Genomic DNA, 25,617 nt, shown 5'->3' on the forward strand with positions numbered 1-25,617 from the left:
ATTCAAAGCCTGGTCCAAATTCTCATTCACAGAACTTTAGGAAGCTGAGATTTTTTATTGTAGTCTGGATCTGCTTCACAAAAGAGCAGCCTTAAACTCTGGCACTCAGACTCAGTCCAAATTTCTCTCACTTCTGTGCAGTTTCTGGTTTCAGTGTTGGGTCAGATCAAAGTTATCCCTGGAGACAGGGTGCCAACACCTAGTTTTGAGCTGGGTTCACTCTTCAGCTCCACCTCTGAGTTCAGTGCCTGGGGCAGGGAACTATACGTGTTTTTTGTTTTCTTTTTAGTCATTAGCACTGTATTTGTGTCAGGAGTTTGTAATATCTAATTTTTCCTGTCCATCTTTCATGTCCACATTTCCTGTGCCAAACTGTGAATATTAATGCAGATTGTATCAGCCATGTACTTTGTGGAACTTGTGGTAGACCCAGGGCCAGCAGCTCTAACAAACCTGTGAGTAAATGGCATTTGGGCACTTTGGAGGACAGCTAGCAGCACCTTCACCTCCCAGAACCACACACCCAAATGTATTCCAAGTACAAGTACTTGTACAAGTACAAGCACAAGCCTCGATACTGCTGAATCAAGGCTCCAGACACTTATTTTCCTTTCCTACAAGGTTTAATTTCCAGAGAGGTGGTTGGTATCTCATAGTTAAAGCTCAAGCCATTCCCACCTCAGAGCTATCTGTCCCTGGGAGGGTTGTCCTTGTAAAGCCTGGCCATGTGGTGTTAAAAACCAGACCATGGTCACAGCCATGAGCCCCATGGGTGAGAAAAGTGAGCTGGGCAGAGGAGATAGAAGTGACGGTGTGATATTCCCCACAAGGGATCTGCTTACAGAGATACTGGATGAAACTGTTCATTCAAAACATTCTTTTTTGCTGAAAATACCTTTTAAAAAAGAGAAAAAAAAACTGTGGGAAATGTCCAATTTCAACAACAATTTTAAGGTTTTCATTGAGGAAGAAAAAGCTTGAAAAATGTGCATTTTTTGGCAAAAGAAAACTAAAGAGTTTGGCAAAAACCCAAACCAAAACCAAAAACCCAGAAACCCCAAATTGTTTTGGTTTCTGGCCAAAATGTTTCCAAGTTTTGACTGCCAGAAACCAAACATTTTTCAGTTTTTGCTTCTTGAATGAAACACCCCAAACTTCTGCTGAAAAATGTTAAGATAAGCTTTTGTTTTCACTGATTGTCTTTCACAGGAACAGAAACAATTTCTGCCTTTTCCCCTCTTCCTCTGTGGGTGGATGTGTGTGTGACAATGGGACTGTGATGGCCCATTTGTGAGCTACCTTTGACTGTCAACCTGAGCTGCAGCATTTTCTGTCTGGCTTAGCATCTCCAGCCCTGGCTGCCTGCCCACTTCTGGCTGTTCGTGGGCAGGTTTGAGCATCCTCTGCAAAATACTTAGGACCTTCAGCTTCCAGAGATGTCAGGAGTATCTGAGGATGGAAAACACATTACAGGACTAGCTGGGCATTTTGCAGGATCTGCCCCTCAAAAAAACCCCACCTTCATCTTGGCGGGGAAGCCTGGATTAGGCAACACATCTTGGCTTCTTAATTGTGACTTTCCAGCCTTGCTTACCACCCACCGTGCATGGGATTACACCTGTCCTAGTGTGCATGTTCTGCATTGCTGTGTTCCAGCTTGGATACTCTCCCTTAAAAACAATTACTTCATGTGGTGGATCTAGTTAACACCCCTTCCAGCTCTCGAGCTGCCTCCGACCCTGCAGATGCTAAGTGTTAGCAGTTTTACTCTAGCTGCTGTAATTCTCATTACCTCAGTGTAGACAAGACCTGTTTGCACCTAGAAAAGCTTTAAAATCTTTTGGGGGAATCCCTGTGGAGGGTTTGATGATGGTGGTGGTTTTTTTCCTTCCCAACGATGCTGAGTGCCAGTATCTGCCAGTTACTTCACTGGAGCGACGTGATATGGGCACTTGTGGAAGCTCAGCCAGCTTTTTGCCCTTTACCACCCCACTGAAGTCACTGCCAAATATAAAGCCAGGCCCTCGTGGATTTTCTTCTTGGTTTCAGATGTGAAGGTGACCAGCTGTTGATTGAGTGTTGCAGAGATCTTTGGAGAACAGTGTGCGTTCAGCTTGGAGATGAAGGGCTAAATTCAGACCATTTGTGCTCTTGGCATGCTGTTCATCCTCGTCGGCCGTGTGTTTGCTTTAGAAGTCTGACTGGCTGACATGCCCCGGCCGCCGGCTAATGCGGATTAATTCTGACTCTTTTCAGGCTTCAAGGAAACAGATTGTGGAGGGGTTTTCATCACAAGGGGAATGAAAGAAGCTAGCAGAGTATCTTAACCCAAACCACGTCACCCATTGCTTTCAATCAGAAAGGAGGACAGATGAGATTAACCTCGGAACCCCCCCCGGCTTCCTTGCGTAGACTGTAAACCACAGTGCCAAGTGAGAGAGGAATGCAGGAAGAGGATGATTTTTATGTGGACATGTAAGGAGCTGGACTTAGACCACCAAGCCCATTCCACATCGGCCACCGAACAGTCATCAGAGGGTGTTGACTTTTGACCACTACTGTTTTTGTTAACAGGAAAAATAAAACCATATGTTGCCTAAGTAGATGCACAAAACTTTTCTCCAAATCCCCACAGACAAACTGTCAGCAGCAAAAGTATTTACTTTGGTAATGCAGCTGGGCTTAATCCCAGCCCCATTGTGTTTGTGCATGCCTTTTCACCACTGAGCTCAATAACATGCTGTTTGCGAAGAGGGTGAATGAATGCATGCAGTATGATTTCGGTTATTAGGCCTATCGGTTACAGCGCGAGACAAAAGGCTGGAGTCAACAATGGTAGCACTACATGGGCCCTGCTCATGCTTCCAGTTAGCCTAAATGGAAGTCTTAGTCATCAGTCACGTCAACTAGCCATCAGCTTGAGGTAGGACAGCAGGACTTGGCCCGGTGGCGCGGATCCTCAGCTGGCTTAAATCAGTGTAAATCCAGTGTAGTCCAAGGAGCCACAGCTGAGGATTTTGGCGCCTACTGTCTATTTTTGAGTTTAGTGGTTGCTGAATACTTAATTCTCTGGTCTGCAGGCTCCCACAGCTGAGCCACGGATATGCTTGCAGGCTGCATCTTCCCTGCTGGGGGGTCGGAAAACACCAGTGGGGTCCCTGGCTGGGACCTCTGCAGGTCTCAGCCTTGGGGCAATCCAAAGCACAAATACAAGCTGGGTGGAGAATGGACTGAGAGCAGCCCTGGGAAGGACTTGGGAGTGTTGGTGGATCAGAAGCTTGATGTGGCCCTTGAAGAAGCTCAACAACCTGTGCTTGCAGCCCAGGAAGCCAATCGTGTCCTGGGCTGCATCACAAGAAGAGTGACCAGCAGGTCAAGGAAGGGGATGCTGCCCCTCCACTCTGCTGTTGTGATACTCCACCTGGAGTACTGCATCCAGCTCTGCCGTCCCCAGCATCAGAAGGATTTGGACCTGTTGGAGTGAGTCTGGGGGAGGCCATAAAGTTGATTGGAGGGCTGGAGCACCTCTGCTATTGGAGACAGGCTGAGAGAGTTGTGGATGCTCAGTGTAGAGAAGAGAAGGCTCTGGGGAGACCTTCTAGCACCTTCCAGTGCCTAAAAGGGCCTTGAGAGAGCTGGAGAGGGACTTTTGACGAGGGCATGTAGTGACAGGACAAGGGGAAATGGCTTCAAACTGACAGAAGGCAGAGTTAGATTAGATATTAGGAAGAAATTTTTACTGTGAGGGGGGTGAGGCACTGGAACAGGTTGCACAGAGAAGTTGTGGATGCCCCACTCCTGGAAGTTCAAGGTCAGGTTGGATGAGGTTTGAGCAACCTGGTCAAGTGGAAGGTGTCCCTGTCCATTGCAGGGACAGTGGGAAACTGGATGGTCTTTAAGGTGCCTTCCAACCCAAACCACGATAGGATTCTGTGGCATGGCCACACCAATATCCAGGTGCAGAGTAACTCTGTATTTGAGTACCACAAACACTGAGGTTTTGAAGCAGGTGCTGGGGGAGATCAAACCAGGCACCAAATCTGTTCTTTTGTGAGCTGTCAGGTTGAAAACCTTTGCAACTGAGGGCAAGCCCTGCAGCAGCAGGTCTGTGCCTGGTGCTGGCACTGATTTGGTGGCAGTGTGGGTAGGACATGGGTCCACTTCCAGCCTCAGTGTGCCCTTGCCCCCATTGTTCTGGTATGGTGACAGGGCACGGTGCACACCCTCATTACAAACTTGCCAAAGGGCTGTTTTACAACCTGAAAAGCTGCAGCTGCTGCAACTGTAGCCTGGGAAGTGGGGAAAAGCCACCTGTACTCATTGTTACCGGAAGAGCCACGATATTTCAGAATGGTCCTTTCCCACACAGCTGCAGCTGGAGGTGTGAAAGCAGTTCAGCTCCCATGAAAAACTGTTTTGATGCCCTCTGCTTGTGCTGGAAATGCTGCATGGAGATGAATTTGTAGCAAACAGAGTTGTGTTTCAAGTTTGAGGAACCCTGACCATGGTTCGGTTCAATGCAAATTAATCTGTTCCCAAACACAAAATAAGTGAGAAAGAGGCCAAGTTTCTCATTGTAAAACAAATATAAAGAGCTTCCTTTCTCAGGGTAAAGGCTTATAGAGAAACCAGATCTTCCCAGCTAAAAGAAGATCTGGTTCTGCTGACATTTCCATTAACTTTTTTTTCTAATATTCCATGATAAACTTGAACGGGTTGCTGGTAGACCTATGCAACACAAATTGTTTAGATCTGCAAAGAAACCCATGACAAGATGGGTGATTTAAAATATCCTTTGTGGACCTCCAAAACAAAGGAAAACACCTGATAAAAATTAGGGATAGTCCCTAAAATGCCTGTGTAAGACCTGGGACACTCGTCTTAAGGCTGTTTGACACCATTCGCTTCACTATGTCAAAAACTATTGCAGTGCCACCAATTATTTCCATAACATCAAACCTTTGGGATAAGAAGTAGATGTATTTTGGGGCTGTGGCAGAGCAAGGCAAGAAGCACACAGAAATGCAAAGAAATTAAACCAGAGAGAAAGCCCAGCACTGCTGACATGCTCTGGTAGCACAGACATTCAGCATCGCAAAGCTACAGCTGTATCAGGGTATTGCCCTCAGTAATGAAATCTGATTAAAACACTGACACTGGGTGTGCTGTGAGCTGCATGAGACAGAAACCTGTCCCACCCTGGAGAGGCTGCAGGCAGCTGATGGGCACAGGGAGGCCAGGGCAGGGCTGTGAGGCTCTGCAGAAGGAACACTGAAGTTGAAGACAATGAGGCAACCATTAAAAATCACCCATGGAAAAATGCTGGGGTTTTTTTTCTGGTTTTCTGGGGAGTGGCAAAATGACTCTTTTGTGGAAGAATTTCAGCTTTCAGCAGAGGAAATGATCCTTTTGATATTTCTTTCCCAAAAGAAGTTTTGCTCTTTTTATTTTTATTTAGGTTGGTGTTGCCACTGAATCTCAAGATTTTATTCAAAATTTCCTACAGGATGTGAGACTGAGAATTATTCTAAATAGTTTTCTGTATAGAAATTCTAAACCTCTCAATGTTGCCCTCATGCTTCTCCTTCTCCTCATCCAGGAGACAGTCCCCTATTCAAGGTTGTCCTTGAGCAAAGCTACTTTAAAGGGACTCCCAATGCTCCTTAGCCCCATTCATTTTCCTTCTGTTGTTTGGCAGTTTGCTGTCCCACTGCTGTGCCAAAACAACTGCTTGTGGGTTGTGCTGCAAATGGGGTCTGTGCACATTTTAAATCTCAGTTAATTTATTTCCCCACTTTGGCGCCAGGAGTTTTCTTTCGCTGACCTTGTTTACAGATGGTTGCACAGGTCTGAGGGAGGAGAACATTCAGGGACCTCTTTAGCTGGCTTTGCCTCTGGAAAAATGTCACATGGAGGGTGTTAGGGGAGCATTTTCTGGCCAGAGCCTTGTGTTATTGAAGCGATCAACTCTTTGAGATCAGTCACGGGCAGAACAAGGTCTCCTCTGCTGATCTGAGCGCTGTGTCTTCATGTGCCAATTACCTCCAGGCAACGAAGGTCTGAGCAGTGCATACAGGGTGGGTATTGGTTGGGAAAGGACATGAGCACAAGTGCTCCCAGAATGGTCACGGGTTGTTAGCTAATGCCATTTTCAGGGCTTCCCATGTCTTCGCTTGGCTGCGGTGCCCGGAGCAGACTGCTGCGGGAGAGAGGGCTGAACCACAGGAAAATTATAAGTGAGTTAAAATGTTCACGGGCTCCTCAAGCCAGCTAGGATGCTATTTAAAGGAATGTATTATTCCCCGCTGCATCTTCTGGCCTGCACAGGGAGCTTTCATTAGAGCGGCTGGCAGAGAGAGAGAGAGATAGTGCCTTGGAGAGCTCACACAGCTTTCCACAACATCTCGGCTTGAAAAAGCCTTTGACTGTGCATCTTGCAAAATGTTTTCTCTGAGCTGTCAAAATATGCATCAGTCAAACCAAGGGAGTCTGGAATGTGTTACGTGTGTGTTGGTGCACCATTACCAACCGAGCAGGAGGGGGTCACAGCAGGCACTCCCCAAAAACCAGGGAAGACACCGCGGTGTACAGGGAATGTCTGAGGTCTTGGGGAGCACCTCAGTCTCTGTCATAGGGCAGACAAACCTCAAACCTAGAGGGGGACAAACCTCAAACCCAGGGGGGGACAAACCTCAAACCCAGGGGGGGACAAACCTCAAAGCCAGGGGGGATTCTCCCCAGGAATGTCTGACCTGTGAAGTCAAGGAGCAGGAGACTGACCTTCACTCAGCCTTGAAAACATGCTGAGGTGCTGTAGTAATTTAGGAGTCAACTGTCAGAAGCCTTTTGTGTGTCTCATGCCCAGCTCTGAGGACACAGAAGGCTGTTGAAGGGGGCTGTTCCAACACCCGAATTTTCCAAAGGAAAAGCGAAGCACACCACAAAGCAAACTCCAGCAACACAGGGATGGATGGGCAGACAAGCTGCTTTTAGTAAACCCCCTGGGCATGTCTTTGGAGCCTGCTTGAAGGCGCTTTATTTCGAGAAGAGATTTTGGTGTCGTGTGTTGTCAGAAAACATCCAAGTGAGTCCTGATCGTGGCCAGAGGGTGTCCTTCAGAGTATATGGGATTTCTTAGCCAGGCTTGGTGGCTTGCTGTGCTGCTGGAGCCCTCCCGATGGTGCCAGGCTGACAGCTTGGACAGTGCCAGCCATGTCCCCAGGGCAGCCCAAGGAGCAGGTTCCTCCCGAGCCGCTCGCTATCAGGAATGCAGGCATAGTGTTTCCATGAGTAAGCCTCGCTTGCAGGGGTGCATGTTTGCAGGATGAGGCCATGGAGTGAATTAGTGAGTGAGCTCCCGGCCTGTTGTGGAGCTGACAAGGTACATGTGATGTGGAGCTGGGCGAATGCACGCTCGAGAGCTTTTAATTTCACGCTTCCTGAGCAAGCACACTATTCTCCGTGAAAGCTGCAGGACTCTTACTGGTTTTATTTCTGCATTAAATTTAGCTTTTCTTTAAAGCTAGGAGAAACTAAAAAATGGGGGTGATAGAGAGCCTGGGCATATTTGCATGTGGGCTGGGGCAAGTGACATCTTTCTGGTTTGCACAATATGGTGTGGTCCCGCCCCGCGCATCTGAGAGAGTGCACATCACTGAACATTCAAAAGTACACGTTGCAAACATCTTTCTCAGCTGTGGCCCTTCCCTTCTAAGCACAGTGGATAACAGATGAGGTGTGAGGCAGGGGTGAGCAAGGGGTCCCCAGGCAAAGTCAGCAAGGGTTAGCACCCCCAAACAGCAGATCCCCAGTCAGGTCCTGATTGCAGTCTAATGTCATGTTAACATCGCAGAACTGGAGCTGATGTGCTCCCACAAGGACTAATTAGTCTTGATTCTGGATGATGCTGATGTGTCCAGACCATTTCCAGGTCTGAGGCCACCTCTGGGATCTGTGCACCGTGCTTTGGGCTGCTGTGCTCCCAGATGTTCACATAAAGATACTTCTCCCCCACTTAGTGAAGTGCAGTGAAAGAAAGATAGTACTGAATGTAGCAAAACTGCTGGGTTTGCTTCACATAAATGTAATTTTTTTTTCTTCTTTCCTTTAACTCACTGACTGCCCTATAGCCCTAAACACCACCCTGGAACAGCAAATCCTCACCAGATTTCCAGTCCTTACCTGGCTTCTAATCCTTTAAACCCATTTTCCTTCATCTAGTAGATAGCACATGGAAAACTTTAGGTTCATGGTCACACTGCCCGCATGGATGTGAATGCAGTCCAAGCAAATAAATCCTGAGTGCAAGCATTCATACATGAAGAACTTCACACTCAGAAACATGACCACACTAAATCGCTGCCAGAGTTTTAAAGGCAGCTTTTGAAAATATTGGCCCTGCATCTTGTATTTCTGGAGCAAATGGTTTGATTCATCAGGGAAACACCAGCTAACTGCACATTGGGCTGCATCCTGGGGATGCAGGGAGGAGAGAGGCTGGGATGAAGACAGCTCTCTGCTCGTAAGTAAATACACCCTGGACTGATTAGCTACCAGAGGAAAAGGAAATCTTTATGATTTCTGCCTTTATTTTTCATGTTTCTGTAATTAAAGACTTGATATAGAAGAGTATCTTTCAAGTATATAAAGCATATGCTCCCCAGAAACACTCAGCAGCAATGTTTTTGGCTCCTGTAACTAATGCTAGCAGAAGGTTCAATTTCCTGACCGTCAGCACCGGTTTTTATTAAGAATGAACATTTTGCCCTTTGTTTTTCCCCCAGTTCCCAAAGTCTTATTGATAGTTGATTATTACTATTTTATGTGAGGTCATAGCAATTGGGTTTGAACTGTAGAGCTGCAAATGTGCAGTCTGTAAAACTCAGGTCAGTGTTGGAATGCAGAGGTAGAACATGTCTATAAACCACCCTGAGGCTATTAACTCCATCACGGGGAATTTAGGAGATTCCAGAATCACGATTTTTATCTCCAATCCTCATTTAGCTTTTAGAAAACTATGTTTTATGAACGACTCAGGACCATTATACAGTATTTTTGTGCAGGACCCTCTCTATTTAGCTCACCAAAGAGGCACTGCTCTCTCAGGGAGCACCCACTCAGCATTTTGTGTCAGCCCCATGGCTCCAACAAGTGTTCTACAGGTGACAGATCTTCACAGCTCTCCCTGCATCAGCCTTGACAGCTCGGGGCCCTGCTCACCTCACAGTGTCTCTCTCTTCTGCTGGCTCAAGGCTGTCCATGGATCTTGCCAACTTGTCTCACTTTCAGCCCTCTCAGGCTTCTTCCAAAACAACTCCCTTGCTTTCCTCCCTGCAGCAACCCCAGGAATGATTTATGGTGTAATTCATGATTTATATACTACTACAATGTGTATCATGGAAAGGGATGGAGCAATGGGATCTTCTGCTTTGCTGCAAAGACCCCTGTACTTAAGCCCATGGTTTACATTCTCTTACATATGTGGGATGGGGGCTAGGATATTAGGGAAAAATTCTTCACTGAAAGAGTGGTTAAGCAGTGGAACGGGCTCCCCAGGAAAGTGGTGGAGGCACCATCCCTGGAAGTGTTCAAAAAACGAGTAGAAGTGGCACTTTGAGATATGGCTTATGTTGGTATTAGGTCAAAAGTTGGACTTGGTGTCTTTTCCAACCTTAATGATTTTATGATTCTATGATTTTCTATGATTTGCCAGGTGTCAAATGAGAGGGAACATACTCATGGTGACAGGAACTCGATTTTAATAACTACAAATATTTGAAGCTACATTATCTTTCGTTGCACAAACTCCATCCCTGACATTGTGCCACTGGGACACCAAACAGGTTTCTTGTGCTTAATGCTGTGACAAATCCCATGAACTTCAGGAAGATCAGGCGCAGGCATGGATGCCCCTGAATCACACTTGTTTAAATATTGATATGAAAGGACACAGATTTTATAAGTTATTGGTGTGTTGTGGGTTAAAACTTTTAAAACAGTGTCTTGGGCAGGCTTATTCTATGTGTGACTTAGGGTTAAATTTTATACTCCTTACCTTTTATAACACCTTTTGCTTCAATCAGGATTTTCTTGGATTCACCCAGTTATCTCTGAGGGCAGCATTTGTCCTTCTCTCTGTTGCTAAGTGTAATTACACTTAAAGTGAAGAGATGTAGGATCCTTAAAGGAAAAGGTACAATTAATAACAGTAAAATTCAATTACCAAGTAGCTATCAATGACAAGGTGTTGTGGAAAACATTTTGATCTGAACAAAACACTTAGCTCTACACAAAATGAAATATTGTCTGATATCTAGGGCTTTTCATAAGCAAGTGGAAACAAATGTAATTACGATAGGCAGAGAGGAAAAATCAATGTTTTGCTTTGAAAATTAGCCTTTTCAGGATTGCTTTTTCTGGCTCAGACAATCCGACAACATTTTATGAAATATTTTGATCTGCTTGAAATTGTCTCTCTTTCTCTCTCTCTTGGTTTTTTTTTTTTTTGTTTGTTTTTTAACGAAAAAGTTGTATTTTTGGCTGAAAATTTTTACTGCATCCAGAAAGGGAAATTGTTTTGTCAAGGGTATTGTAAAAAGCCCTGTGTTTCATTGCCTTTTAATGGAACCTTAATAGAAGTTGGCAGCACAGATGACGAAGCTGGAAGGCTGCAGTGAAATTAAAACAATCAGAAGTTGTTCTGAGGTTCATGACCATGAGAAAGCCCTCAAAGCCCGTAACTGTTCACTGGGCCATAAAAATGGCTGATCTCATTTCTTCTCATCACGTCCCATCCTTGGGAGAAATGCTCACAACTGCAAGAAGCCCACAGGGGACCTTACTATTGCTATTGATTTTAGATGGAAGATGCGCAGATGCTGCAGTGAGGAGGGGAAGAATAAGCTTCACCAAAAAAAAAAACAAAAAAAAAGGCATTGAAATCTGGAAAAGCTCTTGGATCTGGGAAGGAGAGGATAAATTTAAATCAATGTCAATGTTTCCAGCCGATTTAGAAAAGCCTGACTATGCATTAAGATGTAATGACCTCTGGCAGACTTTTAATTTAGATGAGAGCATTTTAACTTTCTTTTTTAATGATGAGCATAGCTTCTAAATCCTTTGAAACAGTTGCATCTGAATGAGTCTGTGCTACTTGCAGCTTACATTGCATCCATTGGAGGTTCCTTGGGTTTTTGCTGGGGTATTCCTGAAATCAATTAGAAGAAATATTCCCCCAGGATAGCACTACCTGGACTGGCACTTCTCTTGCTCTCCTGAAGTGGTTATTTGTCCCCCTTCATTATTGCTACATACTCAGAAGGCTTCTGGATTTTAGTCTATCGATTTGTGTATTGCAGAGCCTTTAATAATGGTTATTTCCTGGTTGTGAATGCTGAACTTGGTCTAGGGGGACCTGTTTGTAGCATAGTTTTCTGTAATTACCCAAAATTTACACAGCAATTCCAAGCTTATTATTTGGAGCATAGTATGTAATTACAGGCATAACATATTAGGTCCTAATAACAGCAAATATATGATTACACAAATCATTCATGTTGCTGTGCTGATACTTTTATATGGACTGAGTGAATACAATTGCTAATAATGACAATACACATCCTACAGCTGCAGTGTAACTGGTCCACTGCTACATGTAGCAGGGCAGGGGCAGGAGTAAGGAAACTTCCACTGAAGTACAGCTGAGTCCATGAAATATCACATCCAAAAACTGATGTGGAAAACCCTCTCTGTATAGTTTATCTATGACAATTGTACTCATCACAGCAACCACTCAGGAAGAGGGATCTACATTTTGTTGTTCACTGATGGATGTCCTGGTTAGTTATGGGAGAGGGAGATGGTTCTCCAGACCCTAAAGTTGAAGAGGGAGAGAAGGAAACCTATAAACGCAACAACAGCAAGCAGAGTTGGGGCAGCAGGTCACCAGCTTGGAAGAACTGGGCTCAGCCCAAAATTTGGACTAAAAGTGCTTTGCAGCACTGTAAACCTTCCCTGAAAGGTGACTGCTGAACCCTGCCAAAGGTGGGTAGCTTGAAGGGAGAAAGTGATAGTGCTGTCATCTGTCAGACAGCACTGAGTGTGGGTTAAGGACACAGAAGAGGTTCAAGGTCAGTCCTGACCTTTACATGCAGCTCTGTGAGGGATTTGGGTTGATGCACATGGGTTTATGAGTGATTTGGGTTGATGCACGTTGATTAATGGGTTGATTAGGCACTGCCATCCTGGCACTGCATCATCTCAATCTTTAGCATGGAGGGTAGAACCAATGGAGATTTCTTTTTCCCATACCACTATATCAAAAAGTTCAGGCGGTGACTTCTGTTTCAACATCTACATATTTATATCTACTGCATGGTTCAGGCTGAAATTTGTTTCCTTTGCTGACAGGTTAACCTGCTTTCTGGGCTCTGTCTGCAGCAGCCCACCAGCACTTTTGCCAACACTAGCCCGGATTTACAATGTTGAGCCCCCTTTTTCCACAGCAGCAGGATGAGAGTAAGCCACTCTCATTTTTTTTCAGACAACAGGAGGAGAAAAACACAGTGGCTGGGGTCTGTCCTGAGGCATACCCTCAGGGGCACACAGTTGGGAGTTATCAACAGGATCCAGTTTGCACTTGGCCAACTTGGTTTGGGCAGAAGTTTCTGCTTTGCCTGTGCCATCCTATTTTGGTATGGAAATATCCCAGTTAGAGCAGAGATGATGAACAGGAACCATGGGATTCAGAACCAGCCTGCCAAAGTCATTTTACCCAGCCATGCAAACGCTGATGGGTCAGCCTGAGTGGGAGTATTTCTGTTGATGTAGAACAGAGGGAGAGGAGCTGCTCAGCGGAGCCTGGTGAGGGTTGTTGTGCAAATGTGGTTGTGTTGGTCTACAGAGGTCTACAAACCTTTATAACCATAGAATATTCTGAGTTGAGGGGGACCCACAAGGATCATCAAAGTCCAACTCCTGGTCCTGCGCAGGACAGCCCCAAAAATCCCACAATGTGACTGACAGCATTGTTCAAATGCTCCTTGAACTCAGTCAGGCTTGGTGCCATGACCACTTCCTCTGGGAACCTGTTCCAGTGCCCAACCACCCTCTGGGTGAAGAACATCATCCTAATGTCCAACCTAAACGTCCCCTGGCACAACTTCATGCTCTTCCCTTGGGTCCTAATGGCTACTTCCAACATCGAAAAAGTTTGCATTTAGAGGTGTCTGTGCAGGACAGAGCTCCTCCTGAAAGAACAACTCAGTAGCTGCAAGGACATTTATTTAACAAGCAGGTGGATGGTGACTGCTGCTGCGAATCCTGTGCCGTACTTTGAACAAGTCTAACAGTGTTGTCACATTTATAAGATGATCCTCGCTTTGGTCCTTGGCTTTGGTATCTCCTTGGCTGCTAAATTCCGTCAGCAATTGTTAGATCAGAATTAAGGGGAAACACTGATGCCCTTCACCCACTACAGCTGGCATCTGTGCAGTGGATGCTGTATGAGTAATGGGGCAGCGCTTTACATCCAGGCAATGTCACTGTTTTGGTGTGTGATTTCTGGTTAAATATGGCATTCTGGTTTAATACGGCATTCAGCATCTGGGAAAAAAACCAAATAAATCCCACTGGCCTCTCAGCACTCCCTTTACATAATGAGCATCACCTCCCCTCTGTTCCATGGTGGGTCATGGTCAGCTGAGAGGAACTGCCATCCTTTGTGGTGGCTGTGTTACCAGGGCTCCCATGCCCTCCCATCCAAGAGCTGGAGGTCAGTGCCAACTGGGAGCAAAGGTTTTGGCTCTGCTGGCCCTGGGGAGGTGACAGCATGAGGGCTGTTTTGCTTTTCCAGCATGATAACAAACATCATTCCCTTGTTATCTGCAGAGGAGAGTGATCGCTCGGCGTGTTTGCTGGGGAGGAGTGAGGCAAGGTCAGCTCCGTACCTCGGCTGACGCTGGTCTGTGCCTGGCCAGCAAAGCAAAGTGTCACCTCCATGATGATATCCAAACTCATGATTGCTACCCTTTGGTAAACATTTATCCTCCTTGTTGTTGCCAGAGTTGGTTGCTGGAGCCGGGCTGGGATGCACGGGGCAGTTGGGGCGGCACTGCTGCTCCTCTTGCCTCGTCTGACCTCCTGCTGCGATACGAAAGTATCCACGCAGCCTCTTGCAGAGTCTTGCTCACTTAAGTCAGGCAAACCGATTTTTTTTTTTTAACTTTTAGGGACTATCTTTCTGCCAGCATTTACTGGAGGGTGGGAATAGCAGGGAATTTTTTAGGGAAGTGAATCTGGGAATTTGTAAATGAGCAACTTGATCCCAAGGGTTAATGTTTCCTAATCGGGGGGACAAAGAATACTGCATGACCTAAAGCCCCAGTCGCAACCTGATGATGCTGCCCAGCTTGTGTTCACGTATTTGCAGCAAATTCCTTATCTATAACAGGCATAGGAAAGGGAAAAAAGGGCATATCAGCAGTATTGTATCGCTGACTCTCCCTGCAGACCTTGCCTTACTGATAATTATTAACTCTCTTAAACTGAGAGCCACTGCAGAACTCCATAACTAAAATATGATGGTGATTCTCAAAATAAAAATGCTTGGTGAATGTTTCATTCTGCTCAAAGAAAAAAATGCCCACAGGGTTTCCTTGGCCTGTGCATACCAGGACAACTTGGGGTTGTCCCCATTGATCTTGCTCAAAACCCAGATGGGAGAACTGCAGCATGGCCCTGGCCCACAGAAAACCTGCAGTTCCTCCTTTAGGCCATCTTTTGAGGTTGTTTCTTCCACTGCCTTCCAGTCCTCTTTCTCTGTTTTCTCTGGCTTGGCCAAAGGCATGAGGTCCAGTTTCTTGCTGGTTTTTGAAAACACTTGCACTTTAAACCCAACCCTTTGACATGGGTGAAACAGCCCGGGAGTGTTTCCTGTGGTCCACGAGCTCAACCCCTCTCCCCATGATAAGCTAAAAAGCTGGCTTTAATGTATATAATGAAAGACATGGTTAAAAACGGTGCTTTAATAAAGAAATACAAATGACAATCTAAAAATGTCTTTTATTGGGCTGCTAATAATGACCAGCGGTGAGAGTGGAGGGGTAAGCAGTATAATGAGCTCCTGGGAGGGAGCTTGGATACAGCTGTTCCCTGTGTCCCAGAAATCAGGTAGAAGATATCTTGAGCTCACCAGGAGCCAGGGGACTTGGCAGTGAGCAGTGTGGCACACCAGACCCAGACCCTGCTCTGGTGAGCTCAGGTTTTGCATAGCAGCTCCCCAGCTCGGTGCTCGCCTGCCAATTGCTCAGCTTGGGAAACAAACAGGCAAGCACTGAGGAGTTCAAGTTTTGTATATTCATGTCAGTCAAACAGAGACTATTCCCTCCCCTGCCCAATGATTCTTGCCCACCCCAGCCCCTTGCCCGCCCCAGTGCCGAGTGATGCCCAGCCAGATCCACACTGGAGTAAGTCAGACACCCAGGAACCTGATTCACGCTGATGTAGCCAGGATGTGAATCTGGCCTCACAAATAACATTTCCCCCTGAGTGGGAAACAAAACATGTTAATCTTCTTGGTTTGGAAACCCATATTTTTTTTCCCCTTGAACACAGAGCTCTGTCCCCCCATCATTAGCAGATGTCTTGCATACAAACTGCATTACCCATAAAGTCTGCTTACTCCAAGCAAATGTTTCTCCATCTTTTCTTTTTTTCTTTTTACTTCAATTTGAAGTGAAAGGTACAGTATAGGATTCAAATGCTTTTGCATTACACGGGTTTCTGATCACTTGAAAAACCCCACAGAAAAAAACGACTTCACAAACCTGAAACACTGTCTGAATCGTTTTGCTGCATTTCGTTCTGCCTAGCTGAACTTCCTTATGATTTCTTTTTTTTTCCTTTGCTTTACATGGCACTTTGCTTTTGCTTGTTTATAACTTTATTCCTTTATTAAAAAAAATAAATTCATAGCTCCTGTTTCAGCTCTCACTTCGTGTCAGTGTTTCTACCCTGTGGATGTGTCGCACAGGCAGGAACGTCAGGAAATTGCCCAAAAGGCAGAACTACAGAGTAGCTCAAAGGAAGAAGCAAACCTGAACGCCAAAGCATGGTTTGGTGTTGTCCCAGCTCTTGCCCACACCAAATGCTGGCTCCAGGGCTGCAGGCAGGGACGTGCAGGCAGAAGAAATAAGAGGCAACTCATAGAAAGGTTCAGAAATTGGGCTTTGTCACCGACAGCTGGCTGGCCTGCTCGCCGTGATCTGAATGGCACCTCTGACTTTTCTTTGGCTCAAAGATTTAACATTAAGGCAAAAATCAGACACAGTGCAGAAGCTCCATCAAATCTTTGGCACGACAGCAGCAACAACAACAACAACAAAAAATTACTGTACACATGAGCTGAGAGGGTAACATTTCCCAGTTAAGCAAAGGGAAAAGTGCTAAATAAATTGCACATACTAAAAGGTGGCTGGCTTAACAACAATAAGAAGCATCCCTGTCCTTTGTTTTTTCTTTTCTTTTCCTTTTTTCCTTTCTGTTCCAGAGATTAAGAGAGTTCCTTGGCCAATCATCATCTCCAAAAGGGGTTTCTGCAAAAAAGCTGCTTGCAGTCTTCATCTGGATCGTGCAACCTCTGCCAAGACCAGATGTAACTCTGGCTGGAAGCTCGTCTGAATCCTCCTTTCCTGGTTATTACTCCTGGAAAGAGAAAGATGCACCATCAGAAGAGGGAACACATGGTATCCTGTCGGCTCCTTGTGCATGGACAACTGTTGCTGACGCACACTGTGGCATCCTTGGGGACTGTTGGCCATGGATCTGTGATTTTTTAAGAGCTGGGCTCACAGAGGAACCATCTGTAGGTGCCACAGTGGTGGCCAGAGATTGCATAAAGGAGAGGGATCAGCAGACAGAGGGGATGCGGAAGGTTTTGGGAAGAAAAATAACACAGTAATTAGGTGTTGGTTTTAACTTCTGATGTAAAAAAATAAATTAGAAGTGAGACAAACACCTGCTTTTGAAAAGACCTGGAGCCTTTTGGTCTGTTTTCAGTTTCAGAAGCTGATCTCAGAAAGCAACAAGCTGGGTTTGTGCAGGAAATGGGCTTTATTTCTGTATTGTAGCTGTTGTATATACTTTTCTGTGTACATGGCTGCTCTGCCTGTGGGACTGCAACCTGTCCCATGAGCCTGTGTATCCCCTGCGAGTCACTGTCATGGCAGATGTACTTGGGTAATTGAACTGGGCTACAGGATATTATGGCCAGGTCCATTGGAAAATGCTCAACTTCAAATCACAGCAGCTTCAGACAAGGAAAACCTCATCTAAACCCCCTTTCACATTAAAATAAGCACTGTGAATTTCCCACAAACAATTGTTAGCATAGTTCAAAACAAGAGGAAAATCCTCAGGGCCTGAGGATTTCATGAGATCACATCTCTGTTGTCCAAACTGCCTTCATCGCGTGGGCTCCCAAATCCTCATTTAAGTAACTTAGGAATTAGAAACTTGGAAATGAGACCCCATTTACCAAGTGCAACCACTGTTTTTTGCTTTTTGCCAATGCATTTAGGAGCCCTTCCTTTGTACATGGTCACTAATTTCCTGGAGAGATCAGCCATCTTTCTGACAGTCTTAAAAAGTTAAACTCCTTAAAGGTTGGCCTGGAAAACATTTTTTTCCTCAATCTGTTTTGCTTCTGTACTGCCTCCCTTTTTTCATCACTAGATATTGTAACATTAAGGTACAAAATATTAGTAGCATACTGGTACTTGATTTATTTTATGACTATCATTAGGGCAGCTGCTGTGAGATCAACTATCACAGCTGAGTCTCCACACCAGGTTAAGGTGCAGGGGAACCCAAAATCCACCTTGCCACCCCCTCCTGCCAAGTGCAGACCCTGGGAAGCACAGGATTGCCCCAGGACCATCAGGGTTTCCCTTGATAAGAGTATTTCACTGAAAGTACCCACGTCATCCTCCACGCAATAAATGCTGGTGTCTGCTGGACCCCAGAACTCCTGGAGTTGGGGTCAGCACACCTGGATATGGTGGAGGAGGCTCTGCTGGAGGAGGCTCTGCATCTCTCTGGATGGAGATGCATCCCAGCACATCCCAGGAATAACAGAGTCCTTGGATAAAGTCACTCCATCGGTTCCAGCCCGCAGCAGTTGTTCTCCTACATAAGCAATCATGAGCTTTTCATATCTGGTATGTGCCAAATCTGAAAACAGAGCTCATTATTCCAATTATGAGGTGTCTCTGCAGACTGGATGACCCTACCTGAGTGCTTCTCAGAGCAGAAGATGTAGAAACTATTGCCCTAATTCAAGGCCTTAATTGGTATTTGGGATTTTGAATAAATGAGGTTTGGGTGGGAGGATGACAAAGAGCTTTGTGTATTGCAAATGTTTCTGCTGGGAACCTCCTAAAATTATTTTCCAACAATAAATAATATATATTAATAATGTGTAATAGAAAAGTCAGTTGTTTAATTTATCCCACATGGAAAGAAAATGTAAAAGAAGAAAAAGGAGGGAAGCAATGACCACTCTCATTAATACTGAAAGACAGTAGAGAGATCAATCCCCCCCCCCCGTTCCCGCCTAGAACAGCAGTCTTAGCAAGCAAAACCTTTTCTACTGTAGGAACGAATTACCCAGCAGTAGCAGCCTCTTGTCCTAAGCCAAAGCCACCAGAGTCACAGGCCTCTGGTGCCCTTTAAAGTCCTGAACAAACAGGACCTGGGATTGCAGTTAAAACCTCCTGCATTTGCTGGGAGAGACCCTACCCTCCTGCTCAGGGTGCTGATCAAAAGCACTGGTGGGTTTTGGGAAGCAGGATGGTTTTAGGAAGAGAAGTCTCAGTGGTAGCTCTCCTCTGTGAGGTCTCTGGGGGGCAAGAGGGAATATGCACAAACCAGCCAAGGGCAGGTAAGGGCTGTCTTGTTGTACCTTTGAGGGGAAGGAAATGCGAAGGGGAATAGAGAGATCCCTCTGCAACGCGATGGAGATGCTCAGCACACCTCACTTGTTTGTTGCCAGGCACTGCCCAGTGCTGGCCATGGGTTATGTTTGGTGGGAATGGGCTCCATTCTTTCCCCCTCCACCCCTTTCCACTCCAGCCAGGAGCTCTGAAGACAGATTTATTAGCCTGGGTCTGCTTTAAACTAATAATATCGGAACTCCCGTGGCTCTTGAATTTGACAACTGGCCCAATGACCTTGGTGAGTTTGCAGCATCCCAGAGCATTTCAATCTCTATAAATCAAAGCAGTTCTGGAATTGAGTCAGCCTTTGTTCCAGGGTTTCTCCTGTCTCCTCTACTCACATTTTCCTTTTGCTGTAGTTACCCAGTATCTGTGGGGTGGATCTTACCCTATTCTTGGTAACACCCTTGCTTTAAAGGGAATGGACCCTATGCTGGGACTCTGCTCCCACCATGGGAGCAAATCCCTGGCCCCAGTCTTTGTGTGCTGTGACATGGCTACTCCAATACCCCTTAAAGCAAAGGGGCTTTTGGGGTGCTGTCATGCAACAGGGAAGTCCCACCTCACATCCTTTTGCAAGGAAAAGCTTTCAGCCCTGCTCTTTGGGGTACTGATGCTCAGCCCCCCCAAGGGTGTGCAGTGCCTTTGGGGATCCACACAGCTGCTGCTGCCTCCCTGTCCATTCTTGGGTGAACTTATCATGAGCCTTAACACCCGCGCCCCACCTGCAACTGCTATTTTCGGTTGCAGGGACATATAAAATCCAAGCAACAAGCAAATGAATCTCACTACCCCCTCAACACCTTGTTTTTAAGCGGGTCCCCGGGTGTGTAATCCTCCAACCAGCATGGGGCAGGAGTAACTCATGACCGGGCAGATCCAGGACCTCCCCGTGCCCCCAGGGATGCTGCCATCCTGCTGTCCCGCGGCAGATGGACAGACGGCTCGGGGTGGGTGGCTGCTCTCCTGTGGTCCAGCTCCTCCCCGGAGCCCGCGGAGCTGGCGGCCGTGGGGAAGCAGACTGGCTGGCTGCCCGCTCTCGCCGGCAAGTCCTAGCAGGGAAATGAAGCTATTTTTAAAGAGGAACCTCTGCTAAGTCAAACTGCAGGGAAAGGGAGGTCGAACCTCATCATGAGACCCCCCTGTGCACACAGGACGGGGAGCCGCGAGGAAGAAATGCCACGCAGATCATCAGGGTTTTACTGTGCTGGCTCTGAATGGTCCTGATAATCAATATCAGATGATCAATAACAGCAAGCCCCGGCAGCCAGGATCATCCAGGGGGTGGGAGCTGTGGCTTTATCTAAGGGCTCTGTCTAAATAAATCACGAGTCATGATACAGTGTTATCAAAAAAATATGCTCCAAGAAAATGGTTTCAGTGCCATACAAATCAAGCCTGACACTACCATTTCTCTTTCATAATATAAACCCTTTACTCATTCACTCCTGCAAGTAAAAACGCTCGCAGAACGCCTTCCTGTCAATTTTTTTCAGTGGAAAGAAGTGTTACCTACAACGGAATCTCTGCTTTTATGAAAGTAGCAATAAGGTGGCATCAAGGCACGGCACACCACCACAATAACCATTTTATGTAATGCAATAATTGCATGCATAATGTCAGCCCTTTTAGTGCAGCATATTGCAACAAACAGAGAGGCTTTTCATTCCACATACGATTCTAAATAATTTAATTATCTGGGAAAAGATATATATATATCTTCATATATATGTGTGTGTGTGTGTATATATATATCTATAAAGTGTATTTTTAATTTTTAATTCCTTGCATCTGTGCTCATCCACACACACAGGCACAAAAACAAGAAACTAAATTCCAGCCCAAAACTTTTATTGAGCTCCAACTGCTCGCCTGTTATTCATAACCCAGTTTCCTCTCTCACAAAGAGACCTTTCGCATGGTTTTGGGTTTTTTTTTTATGTGTGTGTGTGTGTGTTTCTTTTTTTTTTTTTTCCCCTTCTGCCTCGCTAACAGCTGCTCGCAGTGTTGTATCCTGAGTGATGATGAGGTTCTGAAAGTGTTTTTTTGGAACAGATGGCCAGGAGAGAGCTGGGGAATGTGCCAGCAGCGAGCTGGGGAATGCGCCAAGTCCTGCAGTGACTGAGTACTCCGGGTTCCAGCTCGCGTGCCTTTCCCCTGCCCTCTGCCCCAAGTGGCGCCAGCAGGACTTCCCAGCTCGCGCTCCGAACATCTGGAGTCTGCGACTGCCAGAAGAGCCGGGACGGGGGGAGGATGAAGCGAGGAGGATGAAGCGAAAAAAAAATCCCTCACCCATCCCTCCCTGCTCCGGCTGAGCTCCCAGGGCCGCGGCGATGTTGCTGCCTAGCACGGGGGCTAATCAAGAGCAAAGAGGGGAGGGGAAGGGAGAGAAAATGAACCTTGTGATGGGCGCTTGGGGTTTTCTGTGCTGGGTGTGCCGTACAGGGTATTTACTGGCGGTCGGATCCTGCCCCGGGTAGACCGAAGGGCTGTGTCTGTGCTGCCTGCTGGGGGAGTAAGATCTGCCCCATAGCCTTGGGGCCAGATCCTGTGGGGCTGGGGGGCCCAGGGGGCTGCAATGCACAGCTCTGCACCCCCACAAACCCCAGTCTCCAGGGAGAGCCCCTGGCCATGCACCCTACAGCCCTAACCGGACCCTGAGCTGTAACACTGCCTTCCTGCAGGAGGAAAGAGACTGTACGAGCAGCAAGCTGGACCCCAAACATTACAGAATCCATGTGAGGTTTTCAGACGACCTCGGGATCTGTGCAGAAACCATGTACATCAGGGATAAGGAAACTTGGACCCCCCTTTCTGATCCAACCCCTTTCTGGAGGATGCTCCTGGATGGAGCTGAAGGCAGCTCCCTCCCTTTTCCTAGGATATCAGTGTGGCCCCAGCAGGACTTGGGGCTCTGCTGAGGGTGTTGCAACACAAACCTCCAATGTGGTGTGACTTGGGTGCATGGTGAAGGGCAAGGCTTACTCCAGATCACTCTAAAACTGAGCAAGAGGCAGCTTGAAAAAATGAAAACTATCATCAGAATTCGCCCCCTCACACCACAGGCAGCTTTTTTTTTCTTTTTTTTAAGAAAAAGGCATTTGAAGCCTCCTTTGTTGCTTATAAATGAGATCTCCCATCACCAAACACCCTCAGTCAAGTCTCAATTGCAACAACTAAAATCACCTTATAACTGCAGTTAGGACTGAAAAGGGGATTTTTGTTTTTCTAGTCAAGTTTGAAAGGCTAAAGCCAACCTTTCTAATTAAAAAAATGGAGTAGAAAGGAGAGGGGGGAGAAAATTACTCAGTAAATTTCCTATTGCAACAGCAAAGTCTGAACAACAGCCTAACGTTAGGGACACCGGCTAATTCACACTCAGAACCAAAGCAAGAGGCAACGTACAATCCAGCAAATGCAACATCTGGAGTCCCTGCCTGCCAAAACAAACTCCAACCGGCTACTTTTTTTGTGTGAAAAGCTCACGGTGCCACAGCACATCGCAACCAGAGAGCTGAGAGAGCGAGTGAGAGAGGCAGAGACACAATAAAATGGAGATGACAGGAGATAAGGGTGTTGTGGACCCAACCGCGGAGCTCAGGGAGCAGAGGTCTGTGCTCAGGCTTGCTATAATTTTTTAAAAGAGAGAATATAAAAGGAAACTTAAAAAAACCCCAACAACAACAAAATAACAACCACCCCAAAGTCGATAATTCAGAGGAACCGCTCAGTGAGCAGTGGTTTCAGAGACCTGATTAAAAACACACCAAGCTTACAAAAACGTGTCGATTTCAACATTAATGAGGGTGTGGTGTTTTTGGGCCAAGCCATTGTATCCTCATACAGCTGTCTGCGTGAGACCCCCCAGTAGAGACATCCCTTCACACCACCTGACATCCAGAGCTTGGATTGTCCCTGCACAGCCATCCCGGATCTGTAATTTCCCTCTGACAGCAGTCCTTTCCTCCCTTGTGCTCATGATGCCATTAATTTGCTTGGCTCAAGGAGAATGGGAGATAGCAAGACGAGTCCTCCCAACCCAGGCTTTGCATTTCCACTCCTATCTACTGGGAATTATCAGAGTTATTTAGTGGTACCTGCTGGTTTTTGCTTCATCCTCATCTGAATGTGCTCTTGCCATCACCTGAGCAAATACTGCTGGAAATAAAATTAACCATATCATCCCAAGAGAATCTACACACTCTGGGGCTGCCCTAAACTCGGACTTTCCAAAACAGCAGAAATGCATTTGCTGGAATTTCCAGCGAGAAAAGTAAGGTAGAGCTGGCATTAAGACCCTGCCTCAGGTACAAAGCCTGGCTTTCTTTTCAGACAGGGCTTTCGGAGAAGGGTTAGGGCGTGTGGCCTTCAAGAACGTGGAGAAAAGGCAGATTTTCTCCTGGTGACACTGTTTCAGCGGGTTGGCGGTGGCCTGTTGCTGATGCCGCGTGAGAATTTCACTGTTCACGCACTCTCAATGGGCTGAGGGCTTTTCTCCGTGCATCTGCTCTGGAGAGAATTTTAGAGAACAAACGCCATAAATAGAAGAACTTTAATTCTTAATTTATTTTTTTAATTAAGGATGGGCCCAGCCCTAAGCCTCAGATGTGAACACCCTGGGATTTGGAGCCATTTAAAATCTGGCTCCATGTTTTCTGTCTTTAAGCTTGCACTGGTTTACATAAGCCAAGACAATGTGTCTAAGTCCATTGGGCACCCAAAGGCTGAATACCAGCCCAGAAATGTGCTGAAGCTCATCATGAAGGATGCTCATCCTCTTCTTTTTCCCCGTTTTAGCCTTGGGAGGAGACCCAAAACCTAACTAGTGATCTGCTAAAGCCTCAAAAAGGATGCTCATCCCCTTTTTCTCCCCCATCGTAACTTGGAGAGGGGACCCAAGCCCCAACTAGCCATCTGCCCAAGCCCCAGAAATGTTCTCCCCCATCTCAACTTGGCTGGAGACCCAAGAACCAACTCTCACCTTGCCCTGGGATTGGTGGCATCACATCAGTGTTCCTGGGACACCACTGCCTGTGGCACTACAGACCTCACAATGAAACCACAATTTCAGGCTGTGCCCAGGAGCTCCCCCCACATCTCCCAGCTCCAGGCCGTGCTGTGGCTGTGGGTGAGTGGTGCTGTGTCTCTGCCTGGCACTGCTGCTCCGGGGGCATAAATACAGCCCGTGACAGCGAGAGGAAGCGACAAGGGAGTGTGCTATTGTGTTTATTTATAAACTGAATTGCTGCAGGATGATTTGTCGGGCTAAAGAGGAGGAAAAGTGAGGAAACCTGCCCGGATCACAGGCAGATCTTAACGACACCGGGGAAGGAGCCTGCTCCCCGGCTTAGCTGCCCATTCATCCATTAAAATCCCGCTGATTTATTATCCCGCCTGACAAGCAAGCCCAGAAAGCAGGGGGAAGTTCAATTCAAGTTTACAAAACTCTTTTTGTCATAAAAGCCTGAACAAAGACATCAATCACTCCTTTAATTCACCCATGTCACTCTCTGAGAGGAAAACTGGCAGAACGCTCCGTTTCCTCCTCCCGCCGCTTGACGATGATTTCACCTAATTGGTTCAGTGTTAAGTAACCTAAAGGAATGCAAGGCGTAATTAGATTTAACGTTGTTTCCTCAAGATACCCACATGTCCTTCAGGTCATACATCTTACTAATGTGTTTATACATACAATGTCTCCATTAGCTACCTTTTTTTTGTTGTCGGGTGATTTTTCTCAGAGATAAGTGTTAGATTAAACAAAACAGAAAACACAGGCGGGCGACCGTGTTTTATGGGCTCCAAAAGGCGACTCAAGGTTGGTTTGGTTTAACAAGTAACAGTCCCAAGATGACTCTTAATAGGATCACGCTCGTGTTGAAACACAAGATAGGCGACTAACGAGGGGAAGAGCCCGGCGCAGAGGACTGGGAGGAGAGAAAAGCTTTTGATTAGGAAGGAATGTGGTTATTACAAGATCAGACAGATGGAGGAGAAAAAGCAAGAGAGAAAGGCAAGGGATAAAAAAAAAAAAAAAAATCAGGAAAATTTCACGAGGTTGGGAAAGGAAGGAAACCGCTTTGGATATTTTTTTTTTTTTTGGCTTTTTTTTCTCCCTTTTGTAACTTTTACTGTTATTTAGGGGGCGAGGGGGGGAGGCTGTAACATACCTTCCTTTTTTTAGATCTTCCTTCTGCTTGTAAGGTCCTAGTGCACTGCTCCACGCATTCAGAGAAGCTCATGTTACTGTGGTCAGCGCTGTAATCCAGGTCTGCTAGTCTGGCCAGGGAAAGGATATAGTTACAGGCTATTCTCAAGATGGCCAGTTTGGACAACTTTTGACCATAAGAATAGCAGGGAACCTAGAAAGGGTAACAGGGAAAAAGAAATAATTAAAAATTAGGCCATATAAACAAAATATCTTGCTTGAAGCATGGCAAAACAACTGGAAGTTATTTTCTTAGCAGTTTTTAACATAAATAGAAACTCTAGCGATAAAAATGCCATATGGTCCCAACAGGTTTTTAAGAAGAACTCCCCCGCTGATCTCCATGGGGATGAAAGCAGCACGAAGCCTCTTGATTTCAGCAGGGCAGTTCTGCTTAAAATGTGATGGCAGGATACA

The 25,617-nt window shown here is 46.2% G+C and overlaps 1 long non-coding RNA gene across 1 annotated transcript; it reads right to left on the reverse strand.

The window, feature by feature from the left end:
• Positions 1 to 15,040: 15,040 nt before the first annotated feature.
• On the reverse strand, positions 15,041 to 25,372 carry LOC108642974. Its single transcript, XR_001922780.1, has 2 exons — positions 25,163 to 25,372; positions 15,041 to 16,701 (listed from the first exon to the last, which is right to left on the reverse strand). It is a non-coding gene; the product is annotated as an uncharacterized LOC108642974 (long non-coding RNA).
• Positions 25,373 to 25,617: the final 245 nt, after the last annotated feature.

The sequence above is a fragment of the Manacus vitellinus genome, unplaced genomic scaffold (assembly GCF_001715985.3).
Source record: "Manacus vitellinus isolate BGI_N305 unplaced genomic scaffold, ASM171598v3 scaffold_0_pilon, whole genome shotgun sequence".
NCBI classification, from domain to species: domain Eukaryota; kingdom Metazoa; phylum Chordata; class Aves; order Passeriformes; family Pipridae; genus Manacus; species Manacus vitellinus.